This window comes from Micrasema longulum, unplaced genomic scaffold (genome assembly GCF_059751315.1).
Source record: "Micrasema longulum isolate JH-2025_06_02 unplaced genomic scaffold, ASM5975131v1 h1tg000261l, whole genome shotgun sequence".
NCBI lineage: Eukaryota > Metazoa > Arthropoda > Insecta > Trichoptera > Brachycentridae > Micrasema > Micrasema longulum.
This window is the reverse complement of record NW_028277465.1, coordinates 1642534-1661991: the sequence shown is the minus strand read 5'-3', so window position 1 is coordinate 1661991 and position 19458 is coordinate 1642534.

Sequence of the window (19458 nt, the reverse complement as noted above, 5' to 3'; positions counted from 1 at the left end):
ACAGTTTTAAACACTAAGTATTTATGTTTATAATAAATTTGTGTCCATCTTTATTATTTATATTACAAAACACACAATGAAACAACAAAAACATAACATAAGCTATACAATTGTGGAACAGTTGATTCAATATTAGTTTGAGCGAATGAGACACTCCATTTTACTTCTACCTAGCTCCACTATCCATTTTTTTAAAGCCTTTTTGAACATTTCCTGGTTACTAATTGTTTAATAGATAGTAAAGGAAGGTTGTAGATTTTAATTGAATAATACTCAAAATCCTTTTGTCCGAAAGTGGTATTAGTTAGTATTTGTTTAAAACATTTAAGTTTGTTAGTGAAAATTCTTGATGGAAGTTTATTTATATAATAAAAAAGTATTTGTTTAAGTTGTCTTTGTGTTGAGAATCTAGCGATAATATTATTTGTATGTGATATATTGTAGGAGTTATGCCTTTCATTTAGAGTAAGTGAGAGTAGTTTTTGAATCTGTAAGTGAGTATTGTTTTAGCGTATAATTGCTTTGGTGTCATAAATTGTGATTTGTGGAATATTAATGTGGGCGCAACATAAAGTTTTAGAAAACATAAAAGTTTGTCAAAGAAAATTCTTGGTGGGAGTTTATTGCAATTTATCAAAGGAAAAAAGTACAAGGATCACTAAAGTATAATTTCTAAAACATAAATTCTAAAAATTATCAAAAAATATTGCCGTGCAAAACGCGTAGAAGTGTAAAAAATACTAACTTTTTATGCGACTTACTCTGAATTCAAAGGTGTACGTCGCGCCTTTTTGCATTGCTTATCATTTGCTAAGCGTATACAAGGAAAAATACAATTTCTCAGCATACACAGAAAACAAGTTGAGTGGGTGTCACATTCTGTATACATGTATATGAAAGCGAGTAATACTAAAATCCACAAATTTAGACTAAAAAGTGACCGGTTTCATCATAGCTTACTATTCAGATGTCCTAATTGAAAGTTTTTAGGTTCATGAGGATGGGATGGTCAACAATCCGATTAAAAAAGAGACACAATAATATATGCAAACAAATAACATTATAGGTAGGGTCCGATGTCTTGCAGGGTACCCGCTGGCACAGCGCGGGTTAAAACTGTGCAACTCGGTTACAAGATTAGACTTTACCCTATCTGCGTAATCTATAAGTGTGTGTGTGCATCTACATTTCATCTGGTGTTCCTCAAGGATTCCACTTAGGACTTTTATTATTTTAAATTTATATAAATGACATTGGCAAATTTATTAAACATTTTAATTTTCTCATGTTTGCTGACGATGCTTAATTATTTTTAAAAGTTAAGTTAGAAAATAATTGTTGGAAATTACAAAACAACCTAAATAAACAAGCGGATTACTGTTACTATAACCAGCTATTCTTACACACTGATAAATGTTTCGTTATTTTGTTCACTAGAAACATAAATAAAATTATTTTAAACTATGAAATTAACGGTAATTGTCTTGTCCGGAAAAACGAGCTGAGAGATTTAGGTGTGATTATGGATGAAAAACTCTTATTTGATTCCCATATTCAGGCGACTATAAATAAGGCTTACAGAAACCTGGGCTTTATTATACGCACCACTCAACCATTCAAAACAACCGCATCCCTCAAAATCTTATAAAATGCATACGTTCGCAGCCATCTTGAGTTTGCATCTGTTGTTTGGAATCCTCGATATACAATTTATATATCACAACTAGATAAAATGCAGAATAGATTCTTTAAACTTCTGGATCGTAAATCTCTTACATATTTTGACTCGTATGAAAACTCTTCTTCCTTTCATACTTTAACTTCCCTTACTAAACGTAGAAGCATTTCTGATCTGTCTTTCCTCTTCAAAATTTTAAACAATTTTATCGGTAGTCCATATCTCTTGAAGCGTATTTCAATAAATGGTCCCGTAAAGTCAACACGACAAGTTCATTTTTTTATAATTCATTGCCCAAAAAAATTATGTTCGAAATTCGTTTATTTATCGTAGCTGCTCCAAATTAAATAAACTTTGTCCCTATTTAGATATTTTTAATACAAAATTTTGTGACTTCAAAAAAAAACTTTTTGAAACACTGTAAAATAAAACATTTGTCAGTGTGTAATAAGTTTATGTTCTTTCAATTATGTTTATTTTATTATAATATCAAAATTTTAAATTGGTCAACTATATTATGAAAATCCATCTCCTCTACTCCTCCACTCTTCTTCCTCATCCTTTAACCTTCTTAAGAGCTCTTTTTTTTATCATGTCTTATTTAATTTATTGTTTTTTTCTTTTCATGTTGTCTCATTATATTTGTGAAAAACTTTAACTGGATGTATGTACTATTTTTAATATTTTGTATTCTTATATAACACCTGTTGTTTTTCCTTAATAAATTAAAATTTTTAAAGAAATAATAAAAATAATAACTCTTATTTTTACACAGTTACACTTCGATAAAAGGCCCTTCAGACGAAAATAATAATGCTCAATTACTTTTAAATATTAAAAGATACTAGAATTGAAGGTGTTGCGGAAACGATAAAACCAGTCATTCTTAATTCTAAATTTGTAGATTAAAGTATCACTAGTCTTTTATTTATGTAGAAAGGTTTTTAAATCCATTTTTTAAATAGCGTACCAACACAAAAACAATAATATAGGCTATGCAATATTCGTATACACTGTACTTCAATTTTAGGAGTATTATATATGTTCATACAAACATACTTATTTACATCTAAAAGATATTTATCTGCAATAAAAGTTTAAATCTATAAAATATGTCAAGAAGAAAAAGTAAACTAAGCGAGCATTTTTTATGCGAATTCCTACGTGCAAATTTACTAACAAAATCATTATTTTAGTTCAACAAATAAAAACAATTAATTTTCTCAATAGAAAATCACAGTATTTTTTTAGAATGAGAAAAATATTACACTTTCAAACTATTTTGCTTAGTTTTAGTATAATAAATTTAAATGGATGAAATATCAATTATGTAAGCAATCGACACCATAATATTGTATAATGTTTAAACTGTTTATGCAATTTGGTTTTTTTTAAATTAATTTTTTTATTGTATTTTTTATTTAGTTTTGTTTAGACTGTAAGAAATTGCAAGTGGCAATAAGTCCGCCATTTTACTATGGATACCCTTGTTAATTTTGTTTTGTATGTATGACATTGTATATTATGGCTAATAAATATTTATTATCATTGTTATTATTTATTTATTTATTTAATCCAATGTATAATACAAATACATAATTTACAAAAAAAATGTTTATACAATAGATACATTCAATATAATTTTCTATTTATTTATGAATGTAGCCACTCCACTGGCTCACAGGTACGTTTCGGAGTGTCAGTGTATTATTTATTTTATACATAATAGTACATACTTTCATATCAATTGTTGTGTAAAAATTCAAAAGAAATATGGAAAAAAATTCTAACCTACATTAATAAAATGAGAAATATAGTTTTTTTTTTTTGTTGGGCGATGTTTTACTATTTTTTGTTTTGGTAGATTCATTGCCATATTTTATTATGTTTTTTGCACCCTTTTCTTAACACATTTTAATAGTTTATATCATTAAAACTGCATTTCAATTAACTAACTTCGGTTTTCAACAAAACTTATTTTTAGTTTATTTATACATCAAGAAGTTATCTAACTAATAAGTGGGAAACCTATTAATTATTTTTATCATCAACGTTAATTAGATACTATGCGAAATAATTGTATTAATTAATGGGTAGGCGGAATTACCCTCACAGCCACTGTCAAATTCATACAAATTAAGATTAGCATAATTTTAAGGTTGTGTTCAACTAGGTAAGTAATTATACTATTTTTTATATAGAAAATGTATACTTAACATCTCCAACTTCATTTTCATACATTGGATGTACAAATATTGAATATTATTTGTACGGTTAAATGAAAATATTTTTGCAGTAAATTTAAAAAAATATATTATTAAGAATAAATAGTTTAACTAAAAAAAAAGGTTAATTTTAATTAACATTTTGGATGACATCGACAGTTAATCATTCACATGTAATATTGGTGGTGATCCGATATATTTACCTGAATTTGAATTAAATATACTGTAAATTTTAGTCTGTTTCAGCTTGATAGAAAATAAAAACTCATATTTTTACCCTCTATATTGATAGTTGGCTGTGGAGTTATTTTATCGTTATTTTTAATTTTTTTTCTGTTTTGCATTCTGATATTTATTTATTTATTTTATATACGGTCTAAGCCAATTACAACAGTTACATGAAAAAACATAAATGCAAGAAACTGAACAAAAAGAACATAAAACTACTTAGCAAAGACAAACAAAGGCAAAACAATAATTGTATACGATATATTCATTCAAACGAAAGACCTAAGACTTGAAGCTAAACCATGCCAATCCAACTTTATCCCACACTGTTTAGTCACGAAGAGATCTACGAAAAGCTGGAAGATCTATCCTAAAGAAATCAAAGTCGTGTGATGAATTGACTAATCTACACATTCTGGACATTGGGGCATAAAAACCAAAGTTGATCTTGGAAGATTTTATTAATAGCAGATTTTGACTTCTGGTGACATGGTTGGGAACATGAAAAAAAAAAATATTGCAACCACTCATATCTAAAATATGTTTTTTTAAACGATATATTGAGCATTAAAGTTATTTTAAATAATAAATATTAAATAGGTGCGAAGGTTTTCACGGTCACTGTTATCAATATTATGTATCTTTTTTGGGTGATACCGTGTATGTTGGATTTGATCCGACGTTTCGGCTACCATTGCAGGAGCCATCTTCAGGGAAAATTGAACGTCGGATCAAATCCAACATACACGGTATCACCCAAAAAAGATACATAATATTAATAAATAAATAAATTAAAGTTATTATAAAAATCAAACTTTGTTATTAGTGGTCCACACTTTTTATTCTTTAACAAGAACACCACGACAGTTTTGGGAGAGCACTCCTTCCATCGACGGGTGATATAAGACTAATATATTAAACACAGAATATTGTTCACAATGTCATAGAATTTAAACAAAAAAATAAACAAATTAATCAGTGAAACTAATAGCAGGGGGGATTTTTCCACTTATCTAAGGTGTTAGCATATGATTGGACAGTTATCTAAAGTACAGATATGAAATCATGATCAATGAGAGAAAGGACATTAAGAAGAATTTATTTCTTAAAATTTAGCACATAAGTGGAAGTTACAAAAATTAAGTCTAAGATGTAATATGTGGGAAGACTTGCATCGACACAAATAACGAAGTCTTATTTTCATAATAATTTATAATGAAGTGTAATGAAGTAAATGCCGATTCAATTGACAATATTATTTTATTATTATTAACTTTTGAAGTATAAACATCATACACCATTGTCATTGTTTTTAAATCGTTTTAAAATTAGTAAAAATAGCGGCAGTGAACTTAAAAGTTATCTAAATAGTGATTTCTAGATGGGTTGTCAGAATAAGGAACTTATTGGAGGAAATCCAGCCAGTCTGCATGCATTTGGATATACTCAAACATTGTTGAGATGTTATCATGTTCACTTTCTTAGAAAAATAATTTAATTTGTCGTTCATTTCTGTCTTTATATAGAGAGTGAGTTTTTTTTTTACATTAGTTACAATGTTAGTACTAACAACTGTGCAAGTTATTTGAAATCTAAAAAAAAATAATTGACTACTGCTTCGTAAAAAAAAAATACAGGTACTTTAAAAAAAATCACTAGGCAGAATAACTCTGCTTGTCGGTACTGGAATTTCGAATATTGTCGAATTGAATAAAGTTCTTGTGAACAATAACATGCAAACTGTAGAACGCTTCCATCAAGCCATTGTTTTGTTCATATATGTATTTGTACATTCACTGTATATGAACAAATAACTTCCGAAATAAACCATTATTTAGAATTGTATTACGTGTCACTCTCGTGTGGTCTAATTCCTAAGTATCACCTTACATAGGTAACATTCTTACGTTGTTTGTTCTACCCCTATTTCCACCCCAAATTCTAAGAGCATAGTTTTTCTCCACAAACCCTTCAAACTCGAGAAAAAACAGTAGAATCTGAGCATAATAAGATAACGGGGAGAAGTGGTTTCATTATCTATTATCTATTTTATCCACCCCGAGCGGTGACTGGCTTAACACATAAACGTCTGCTTTTATTGTCAACCCTCAAAGTTCAAATTAATATCATAAACGACAGGCGCTGGGACACAGTCGGTAGCACGATACGAAATAAAACTAGCGTCGGCGCGTCAAGGGATGTTTTTGAACTCTCGCTAACAAAATAAAAAGGATTATATTTTAAAAGTTTTATATCTGTAATGCAAATTTATCTGCGTCTATTACACACAGTTTTTTGTTTGAAATAAACCCCTGGATGAGTGCTTTTCAGACAATGACTGCTCTCGGGTAATCATTTTGACTAAGAAAATCGAATAGAGATAAGTCCGCCTCAATGTGTAGTAGTTGATGTGTTATACTAATATTCTTGAGGATCCGATTACTGGCAGACTGGACGTGAAATATTAAATATGTTATTTTAAACTTTAATATTTTATCATTTAATCTTGTAACTGATGATCAAACTATGCCCCACTTGGTTTATCAACGCAGTGCTCTATGTACCTCTGGGTGTGGAAAAGGAATAATCATATATGATTTAAACTTTTTCTACCTTTTATAAAATAACTATTTTTCTCACATGATTCTGATTATAACCTACCCAATAACTAAATAATAAAATAATAAAGACAGTTGTGGTTCCGTACGAAGTGTCGTGGACTCCGGAAATGGAGGTCCAAGGTTTGAATCCCGCTTTAAAAATGGTCCCAAAATTGAAATATTTGGGTAAATCGTAAGAAGGGTAATATTTCTTTTTGCTTAAAAAAACAACTTTTAGTGCATTTTCAGTCCAGATTTTGCAGTAAAAAATCATAACAACATTTATTTGGTTTTCCAGTAACTGGGGTTTTTAACCCTCCTATAACCGAATGTTAACAAAAAGTGGATTGTAGCGAATAAACGAATTTCATTCAGTTTTGAAGAAGTTGAGAAATATTTGAAGAAAGGAAAGGAACACGGATATGGACCTATTTTTGATACGATGAGGATGTTCATCAATTTTGGGCATTGATTCATTAAAATCACTTTAAATTATGATAACTTTTAAATATATGATAACTTGATAATAATAACGCAATGAAAATTATGCCCTTCTCAAATTTATTATGAAAGGAAAGATAGAGGGCAGGCGTTGTATGGAACGGAGAAGAGCACTATGGCTCAGAAATCTCAGACAGTGGTTCGGTGTGGCGGATGCAGCAGCACTGATTAGACTGGCCCAGAATCTTGATGACTTCAGAACGATGTCGATGGCCGCCAACCTCCGATATGAGCGGCAAAAGAAAAATAAAAAGAAGAAGAAAATTTTCTACATAAATATTAAATCAATATAGGAACGTTTTGTCTACTAGACACTTTCGTAAAAAAAAACAAAATTTTATTGTTATTGATCACGAAAACACCATTATTAAATTTGCAAAAAACACCCACAGCACTAGGCCAATCTTTCGGTTTAAATGCTGATAGGAAGAGCCTCGGAAAATCTAGTTCTCTTAAATAACTTAAAGTGGATAAATGCATAAGTATCCTTATTTTATAAATTCATAAATTATAAAATACATTTAAAGTTCGATTGACCTATCATTCAATATTAGATCTGTCTGTTTTCTGAAAATGCGTATTTTAAGTTGTCAGTTAGACTTAAAAAATCATCAAAATTCATTTTACACATAATTCCATTAATTATTAAGTTATTATAACAAATAAATTGAGTGGTTATTCACAATAAAGTACCCTTATTTAAATATAAAATAAAATATTGTACATTATTTGTTGCCTACCTAAGTTATAAAACATTATAATTGTTGTGTAGATTTGATTATTCACTATTTTTACAAAGATATTTTTTTCTGAGTTTCACTTTTCTTTGACTGGCTTCTTTCTGCATAAGTACGTTCAACTAGCCTTATTTCCATTATGTGATCCAAAACAACTGTCTATGATTGAATTATTACACAAACTACAGTTTTTCCAGAGATTGTTGAAAAATATTGAACCTAGAGATATAAAGTCATTTTATCATAAATTTGTATTTACCCACTTTTACCTGTCAACCGACAATATATTTTATGTAAAGAGATAAATCGTCCTCTTGTAGCGGTTGGAGCGTTTGCCTACTATACTTGAGGTTCCGGGTTCGATTCCTGGTAAGATGGATGTAAAATATTGATTTTAAAGATTGAATAAACTAGAATATTTCATTATTCCTAGACTGATGTCTGAAGCATTTACGTAACTCATGATCGAGATACGCTTGTTTACGCGGTTTATAAATACACTGCCTTATGCATCACTGGGAGTGGAAAGAGGAATGATGAATATGTGTTTTTTTTGTCACAATGTATTTAATAAATTAAATGTGACAAGCCTTTTTCTCTAGTAACAAAACAAATCTCTAACAGTAATATTGTTTATAAAACAAAAATTATTTATTACATGGCAAATTAACGTAGCTGAAAAACTGTAACACTTATTTGTTTATAAATTTGTATAAACCACTTTAATTTTTTTTTAAATTACACTTCGACCGGTTTCGAGGTTACCACCTCATCGTCAGAAATTTAACTAACTTATAATTACACGCGTTGCTATTTATATAATAAAATACGTATATATAATAAAATACGTGATTTAGGTGTTATTTTCGATATCAAATGATCATTTATTGGTCACATTAATAGCATTATTAATAGATCTCTAAAAATATTGGGTTTCATTATCAGAACCACTAAAGATCTCAAAGATATTGGTGCACTTAAAATAATGTTCACGTCACTTGTAAGAAGCATTTTGGAGTACAACTTTACAATCTGGGCTCCTCATTATTCTAGGCACCAATATTGTATTGACAAGGTCCAAAATAAGTTTTTACGATTTATAAATTTTAAATTAGGTGTTGGTATTGAATTTTTAAATTATAATTTGTTACTGTTTATTTTGAAATTATTAAGACTAGATGGGAGAGTTATAACTGGTTTATTAAATTTATATAAAATAATCCATTCTGTGTTTGACACCCCTGCACTTTTATCACTTATTAATTTTAATGTACCGAAAAGGACAACTCGGCAAACCTATCAAAACTGTGGCAACAATACTTCGACACCATATGGTAAAAATGCAGTCATCAATAGACTTCACTCTCTAGGCAAATAAGTACCAGGACGTTGGTGACTCATTTCACATGAAATCTAGTACATATAGAACGACTCTTCTTCTTTATTTCATTGGTACCTCTATTTGGTACTATTATTAAAAAATTGTTTTAAACTTCTTTATTAGTGTTTTTTTTCTTTTTTCGTTTCTTTTCTTGAATTAATTTATAAGTAAAAAATATTTCTCTTTTTCATTTTTTTTTACATCATTATATATTTTTATACATAAACATATACTGTCTACCAAAATATTAGTTTTAAATAATAATACATATATATACCATATATATTTTTTATGTTATTCAAAATTGTTTTCTTAGTTTTTTTTAAACTGGTTCAATGTATTTCTAATACCAGATTATCTTTTTTTATCGATAATTCTATAACTGGTAATATTTTATTATTTTATATAATTTATATTTATTAGACTTTCTTAATTTGTTAATTAATAATATTGTTTTAAATGCTCTGTATTACTTATGCTAACATGTATGTATATTTAATTGTATTTGTAACTAATATGTAAAAGCCACTAAGTGCCGTTTATTTCAATACAATAAAAAATTAAAAAATAAAAATATTGTATGAAAGAGACAGAAAATTGAAAGAAAGAGAGAGAAAGAAGATAAAATAAATCATAACGGGAATAGTTTTAAAAGAGGAATCGAAGTTAAATTTAATTGATTATTTATTATTTGAAGTTTTTGATTAATGGCTTTACTAATTTCTAATCGTTCTAAATTATCTAAACGAAAACCATTTTTATTGACATGCAAAATTTCGAAAGGTCGATCTGTAATTTAAAAAAAAAAATTAAAGTGGTTTATGCAAATTTATAAACAAATTAGTGTAAAATCTCATACCACAAAGTGAAAAATGTTTTTGATAACAATAATATGAAAAACTTTAAGATTAAAATAGGAAAAAAAACAGAATTGATGTTATTTTGTGTTTTTATACGATCCTTCTAGTTCAAATAATATTGATGACAAAAATGGTTATTGATTGAAAGTTTTTGATTAAACTATTTCTGTCAAAAACATTATTCGAAATTGTTAAGGCTACATTAAAATGTTTTGAAATAATATTATTTACAAAAGCCCTTTTGAAGTAATGTAATATTATAAGTTATTAAGAATTAGGCTTAAAAGGAATGCAAGGTTCGTGAAAGCACCGCAGAGAATATTCATTTTAATATTTTGACGAAGTAAACAATTTTCCATTAATCTTCATAATATTCTCAAAACAGATGGAGCGAATCGGAAGTATAAACCCCTTTATGAAATATCCGGTTTTCTGAATATTTACTGTAAATTATTGGAAAAGATTAATTAATACGAACTATGAAGGACTTCGATCATGAAGTCCAAAGTTTTGCATTCTTTTAAAATTGTCAATTAGCACAAATATGGTTTTGTAAATATTCTAAAGATTTTTAGCTATTTTTTTTTGATAAAAAATATCGTTAGGTAATCCTTCATTCAATTAAATACAGCGTGAGTCCAAAAAATCTGATTTTTAGTTAAGTGCGCAGTGCACAGAAAAATCATTAAAAAATCTCACGTGCTAAAAACTTGACATGATTCTCACTTTACAATTTACTTGCTTGATACGATACACAATAAATAATGCTTATTGAATGCCCTCGTTCTTAAACAGTGTCACATATTATTTCAACTTTTTAAAAATATTTTGCTTTAAAAAAATTCGCTCGGAAAATAAAAAAAACTCAATAATACAATATAACTCAATGGTTTTTAGACGTGATAATTAGTTTTTTGGCTTTCCTGGAAGTTTGACTTCATTGAATTTTGATTTTATTTTACGGATATATCGCAAATTTTCAAAAACTGCTAACTTTACTCGAAAAAACGTAAACATAGGAATTGATTTGTAACTATGCATTTAGTTAAATAGTTTGTCTTCAAAATACTGTTAATAATATTTACATTTTACAATAGAGATATGTAGAACATTTAAGAGACGGAAATTTGGAAGTTTAGACATTAACAGGGCTTATGATTTGTCATCGGCTGGTTTAAATGGCCACTTTACACACTGTAATATTTTGATTTCTTTAATTATTCTATTTGTTGATATTTTTCATTTAAAAAGCTTAAACTTTTATTGATGTGGGTGAGATTTCATCTGACTAGATAATTTCACCTACTAGACAAAGCCGGAAAAAAAAAATCAGTTTTTATACTACTTCTTGGCACGGTTCATTTAATCAACAATATGTTCTCAAGCTGAACAACAAACATTTTCACAAATTTAAAATAGTGTTATTAGTATTTTAGATTTTTTTTTTTAAATATAAGAATGAAAATGTTCATTTGCTAAAAGAAATAAAAAAATTACTTCGTTAAAAAAATATTCTTAAACATTTCTCATTTTCCCATTCCGCAATTCTATTGAATCATTTAAAAATCATTTATATTTATTTGTATACTTTAATATTTATATATTTAAAATTTTATTTTTATACAAACGTAAACTGTATATATATTTTTTTCTCTTGTGGCCTCTGGTGGTTTTTTTGGGCTATGTATAGCGTGTGAGCTCGCCAATATATGACAGTAAAAATTTTATTGTCTTTGAATTTCCTAGAGTTTTAACCATCGAAAAAAAGAAGATTGCAAATAAAATCAACAGACAATGGAAATTTGATGTGTATTATTTTAATAGATTGTTTATAACAGAAAAATACATAGAAAAATATGCATTTTTATTTTTTGTAATAAAAACAGTCTAGTAAATTCGAATAAAAAAAAATACGCTTTATATTAACAATATTAATTAAAATGCAAAAATAACATTGAATACTTGAAAAATAAATATTATTGAGTGTTACAAACATAATTTAAAAAACAGATAGCGATTAAAAGTAAAAACTATCTTTAGTTTAACTCTTATAGCGATAAATACATAAACATTATAAAACAGGAATTATACAAATACAAAAATAATATTGTAACTAGGCGGCTACCTACACGGTTAAATTTCGAAACACCACGCAATTTCTTATCTCGGCTACGCTATGTAAAATGAAAAAAAATATTTAAATTAATAATTTCATCACGTCATGAAGTCGCCCCTGGGTAGCGCCTGCTAACGTCAATCAACAAAAACATCCTCGTTTTAATTACAATATTTCGGCTACGCCATGAATCTATTTTTTTAAATAATTTCTCACGTCACAAAGTCGCCCCTGGGTAGCGCCTGCTAACGTCAATCAACAAAAACATCCTCGTTTTAATTACAATATTTCGGCTACGCCATGAATCTCTTTTTTTAAATAATTTCTCACGTCACAAAGTCGCCCCTGGGTAGCGCCTGCTAACGTCAATCAACAAAAACATCCTCGTTTTTATAACAGTATTTCGGCTACGCCATGAATTTCTTATAAAAAATGTCAAAACGTCACAAAGCCACTCTCTGAGTGTCGCTACTGACATCATTTACAAAAACATAATTATTTGTGCTTTTTTCAGGTACGCAACATTTTTTTTTAATACACCTACCTAACCGATAAAATACTATTAGTAATTAAACCAAGGTGTGCTTTAAAGTTCCGTATGGCCAAATAATATTATTTATTATTAGAATATTATTGACATGTAGTTCAAGCATTGCTGCATTCACGTTGCTTTACTTCTGAGAGCTCAACTGCTATGTTTTTCTATGGTTATGTTAATGTCATCTGTCATGTATTGGCGAGCTCACAGGCTATACTTACGCCGTTTTTTTATTTCTTAAATAATATTTCTGTTTATGGGAAACCAATTGATAACCATATTTGCTGCAACCAATTTGTTTCTTAAAACAAGCATTTGCCCATATAAGAACTGATTGCCATATTAGGCATACTAATATTTCTGGCTTGCCGACTCTTCATATACTGAGCCTACTTCCAGTACAAGAAAAATTTTAAGAAAAAAAAAGATCGAGTGTTTATTTGTGCCATTTTGTAAATTTATTTATTTATTTATTAACGGACATTGTCCATGTATACAATTTATAAGGTTTAAATATTACAATAAAAGAGTAGTTTAAAACATTTAAAGAAAAAATAAATAAATTATAAAACATATGTATAAATAAATAAATTAAATAACTAAATTTTGGTATTATATTATTTTATTTATTTATTCATACAAATAAATACAAACTACAAAAAAAATTATAGCGTATTCTTAACTGTATGAGGCCAAGAGCTCTGTGTATGTAATTTGTATTTAATTAAAATAACAATCATTCAATTTACGATTAAAACACCTTCTGTCTGCTTAACTAAGGGTAGCTTATTTTAAAACGATTTTATGCCGGAATAAATAATATACCAAACGATATTAATAATGGTACAAAGCGATAACTTTTAAATATAAATCAATGAAATATTTTCTTACTTTAAACCACGAAGCAATGTTTCACAACGCTTTTTTTTATATAAAATCAATTCAAAACAACCGTGTTCAAAAAATATAAGACAATTACATGTAACTTGCTTGTTTTAAAATAAAAATAGAACTGAATTTATTATACATTTTAATATACAATAAATACCAAATAGGCGCCCATTTACTAAAAAGAAGGTTTTACGTTTCACAATTTACGTTATTTATTATATATGTCCTGAAATTTAATACAAAATGACAACAGGCACTCACTTCATACTGGGGTGATCATCTTATTCTCACGGTCAAGCTCGCTGGGATGATCTTTTGAACTGGATTCTGGAGTCGCGCGCGAAGACACTATGGATTAGCACAACTAAAAAACATAACTAGTAAGCAATTGCGCAGTGCAAGGATTCACAAATTACAATTGCCATCACTCGAATATCTTAATCAGCGATCACGCGGCGACACACAATCACAAGCACTTGTGAAAACGGTATTTTCGTCACTGCCGTAGAAAAAGGTATTGTCACCCACTTTAAAGTTGCTACATTTTGATCGGAGCTCTGAAGGTAAGTTTGAGTTAAATATTATGACTTTCTTAGTAAAATATGGCGCAATCACCAATAAATTATAGCACGATCATTAATACAACTCTTGACTCAATGCACAGTAACATAAAGCCCGCTTTCAATAAAGAACATCCACCAGTACCATTTATATTGGACTTGTAAAGTCTACGAAGTTTGGTACTAGATCTTTGCAATACATAAGCTTCAAGGAATTTACTAAATTGCCTCAAAGATTTAAAGTACCAATTTCATAATTCAGAAACAGGACGTGCAAATTGAAGGATTATTTTTCCAGAAGTACTTCAAATAAATAATATTATTTCATTTAGAGAATGCTCATTTTAAATATATTGTTTTTAATATTTTACCGTTTTAGCTTCAAGAAGCAATTTTTAATACCTTTTAAACCTTTAAATAAGTATATATCATTTTAATTCACTTTTCATCTTCTTTTAGCTTGCATTCGGTATATTTATTTTGTGAATTTTGAAATCATTTTCACTCTTGTAATTACTGTATTATGTATGTAATATTTAATATTTTAGCTCATACTCTTATTTATATTTTGAAATTCTTTAAAACTTTTTCACACACTTTAGATTTTGTATTGTAAAGTGGTATTTGATGCTTATACTTAAATCACACACTTTTAATAATGTTTTGAGTATATCCACATATTTGTAGGCTGGATTTGAATTTAGATTTAAATTTCTCTCTAGAAAGGAAATCCAATTATGTTCAATTAACTAACTGGTATAAGAAGAAGTATAAAAATTTGAAAATTGTTTTCAGGTATTACCTAGCAGGTGAATTGGTTCAGACGGATGAATCTCACCCACATGATAAAGGTTTCAGCTTTTTTACTTCCCAAAAGTCAACACATAAAATAAATACGTTTGAAAATAAATATTATAATCTGCATGTCCCTAAATGAGTTTTTTTACAAAAACTCTTTGGGGACATTATAAAAAAAAGATGAATTTTATGTTATCAATCAAATTTAAAAAAAGAAACAATACTCTTTTTAGTGTTCTTAGTGAAATTTCATTTGAATTGTTATAAAAATAAAAATACTGTATTTTGGAAAAAGAAGGTGGCTGAAGCACGCATTCGAAGCAACTGTTGTAATTTTTATAAAATTTGATAACATTTATGCATACAAAACTTATCAGTTCACAATGGAGTCCTGGTGGAGACCCTGATGTATGGAAGCAAAGTATTCACTATGAAAAACAGAGGTGAAAGTAGGCTGAAGGCTGACAAAATGCGATATCATAGGGGAATGTGTCGTCAAACTATGAACGATAGATGTACAATGTCGAGATCCGTACATTATGTAAGACTGAGATAAGCATTATCAACTAAATCAATAAAGGAGCTCTGCGTTGATTTGGACATGCAGAGCGAATGGACGGCGAAAAAATGGCTAAAAAGATCCACGATGCAAATTCTGGTGGATGCGAAAATCGAGAAAGACGTAGTTATACCTAATCCAACAAAAATTTGAAGACGGACATGTCAAAAGTCGGAATAATCGGCGCACGAGCATGAGATGTATGAATGTAGAGGAAACGAGTTTTGTATGCAAAGACAGAGTGATATGGTATTCTAATATCTCTGCCCTACCCTTACAGAGAAACGGCGTTATGGTTTGTTTGTAAATGCTTCAAATTTAAATTTTTTTATTTTATAAAACATCATAAAATTATTTTTAGACATCAGTTTATATTTATGTATTTATTATTTTTTTCCATTACATACAAAGATTAATAGTTAAATAATGTGACTTTACTGGGGTTACCCGTGCCGAGAACACTGTATAATACACTGTTTTTTAATACTTTTACATGTGACAATAAACGTAAAAGACCTGTACAATAAAATACGATCAAATAATAATTTAATTAGTTTTATTTAAAATTCTAATAATAATATAAAAGCATGATTGCAACTGCAAAAAACTGAGTAGTGTTCAAAGTATAAAATATCTTGGAATAATTATAGACCAGTATTTGAGATGGAATGAACAAATTGAAACTATAACTGCAAAAATTAAGCGCTTAATACATTTTTTCATCCCACTTAGAAATATACTTAAAGTCCCGGACTTGAAACACCTATACCATGCACTGGCAAATTCTGTGTTGACTTACGGTCTAATTGGTTGGGGAGCTTGCACAAAAACCGCCCTTGAACCTGTAGCAATTGCACAGAAATCTTTAATCCGAGTCATCTTAAAAAAAACATTTCGCTATCCAAGTGACTTGCTCTTCAAAGAATTCAGAGTACTGAATATTATTCAACAGTATATATTGAGAACGGTAGTGGTTACACACATAAAGAGAGACATTTACCCAAGCGTCAACCACAACCATAATACAAGATACTCTAATAGGGATCTGATACTAAGTGAAGGGGTCAACACTGTTCTGGCATCGAGACAACACTATAACGTAGGCAAAAAGGTCCATAACCTTTTGCCAGAATCGTGGAAAGACGGGAGTGTTGTCAAGTTACGGAAGGTGTTGACCTCGCTCTTTCATGACATTGGTCGTAGGAAGTCAGAAAAGTTGATGCATGCCACGGATTGGAGAACCTTACTGGATGTCAAAAATATAATATAAAAAATAAGGAATAATTTTAAAAATATATATTTATAGATAACAACCATGAAGTTTCGCATAAATAAATTGTCTATGTTTTTATGAATGTATGTATGTGTATGCGCATGGGTGTATGTACGTGTGTGTGTATGTACATGTGTATATATGTGTATATTTATATATACATGTGTGTATATATGTGTATGTCTGTATGTATATGAATCAAAATGTGTATCCGAATAAGTTTATATTTTGTTTGTCTGTGCTCTATATTAATTTGTTAAGTATTATAATATATTAAAATGTAATTGCCTAGCTTGGAACGGGGTATGTACCCTTGTTAGCTGGGCAAAGTGAATATGGAATTGTATTTTGATAAAGAGTGTGAATAAATAAATAAATAAATAAATAAATGATTGACAACCCTTGCTTTCACTTATATAACATTCCGGTTGGTCCCTTTTTCTCTTATATCACTCAAATTACCTACATTAATATTATTATTATAAATTAAATTTCTCTTTTGAAATTTTGTATTACTACTAAAATCGCTTTATTGAAATTTTATCGACTTCTCTTGGTTTAAAATCTTCTCCTTATATTGCTTTTTCAAATTTTAAAGATTACTTGCTATACTTGTTATTCCTTCTTTATTTTTTATTTTTTCTCTGCTGCCATTGGCATGTTTTTATACTTTTAAACTACTTTTAATTACTTATATTATATATGTTTATAAAATCAATATATTGCTGCTCTTACTATAATGTGTCATTAATTTTGAAGATGTTTTTTAAATTGACCTAAATTTAAATTTACTGTCTTATATTTCACTAAATGATTCTTCTCATCGTTTCTTTGAATCCCTTAAAATAAATATGTGTTTATGTTTTTCCTTTTTTAAAAAAAATGTTATTACTATTTTATTTTATTTTTACATCTTAGCATGTTTTTCATTCTTTATTTCCATTCTTAATTCTTAATTACTCTTACAAATTTTCTTCATTTTTAATATTATTTCCATTTGTAAATACTCACTACAAACTACAAACCTTAGAATATATTTTTTTCACTTAAATTTTAATTTTGAAACAACTTTCATTTATGTTTTCTTTTTCCTTCTCTTTTTATACTTTCATAATTAACCTTACATTTAATTGCTTTTTAATATGGAAACTTCACTGGTCCATTAGAATTAAGTCCAATTGTGTAAAATATTAAACTTTGTAACTGTACTGTATGTTTCCTGAATAAAAGAAAAAAAATAAAATAATAATAATAATTATAATTTGTTTCCTTTCCCACCAGTTTGACGATGTCAATCATAACAAAACCCGGTTACTCGTGAAAATAATAAACAAAGGTAAATTTAATAACCATCGAACATGTTAAAATTTTTATTACTGCCTTATTTGTCCTTTTAAGCATTAACGAAATGAGATTGAAAATATATTTTCAATTTGAAAAATGTGTTTTTCTGTATACGTTTGATTGTCCAAATATATAAGATATTAAAACCTGTTTATTTGATTGTACGTTGTAAACAGAAAGAATATAAATTTAATAGCAAAAACTCTTAAGCACAATGCCAGAAACAGAGAATAAATTATATATTTAATGTGTTTTGGAATTGCGCCCCATTCCAACTTGTGTTTTTCAATTGGATACAAACATTTAAATGTCAAAACCGTTTCAACTTGTCAATTTGTAATACTCCTCTTTTATGCAGGAAGCAAAATCCATATTTATAAAGCTAACACTGTTAATCAGGGGTGGTATTCTGAATCTTCTCTTTTCCGTAGAGAGTGGTTGATTAAGGAGTTTTTTTAATGCGATGACACTTTGCTCCATATAATAGCTACAATGATGATGAGTAAATGTCAAATGATGTGTAAAACTGTATAAAAAACCGAAAAAAATAATAAGATTTTGTCAATTCAATTCAATAATGTTCTAAATGAAACTAATTATGTTTGATTTCACGTGTTTAGACAAAAATTCCAGAATTAATAACTCTTTAGGGGATAAAAAAGATTCAGAATAGCACCCTTGATTTGCATGTAAATCTAGAAAGCTAAGATTTAATAATAATTTCAGATAAATCGAAGTACAACAATATTATATACTAAAAACTTATCCCATTTCTTGTTAATACACGAAGTTAAAGTAATATGATCATCATCATCATTCTCTTTCCGTAACTAATGGTGCATAGGGCATTGCGTTGGTACCCCAATCGCAGCGTATATTGATCATTTTTGGATACATGAAGGTAAGATGATCAGTCGTACGCTTCAGGTGCTAGTCCATATATATAAAAAAAAATTATAGTACGTATATTATGTATTATAAAAAAGCTCATGGTCGTAGACATATTGATATTTTTTATTTTTTTAATGGAATAAACTGATAAACCTCCTCTTTACAGACTTTTCAGCAGATAGGAAATAGGATATGAAGAGAAGTTATGAAAAATATACTACAACACCCAGACCAATTGAAAAAAAAAACTTTTTTGCAACTGGCGGGAATCGAACAGG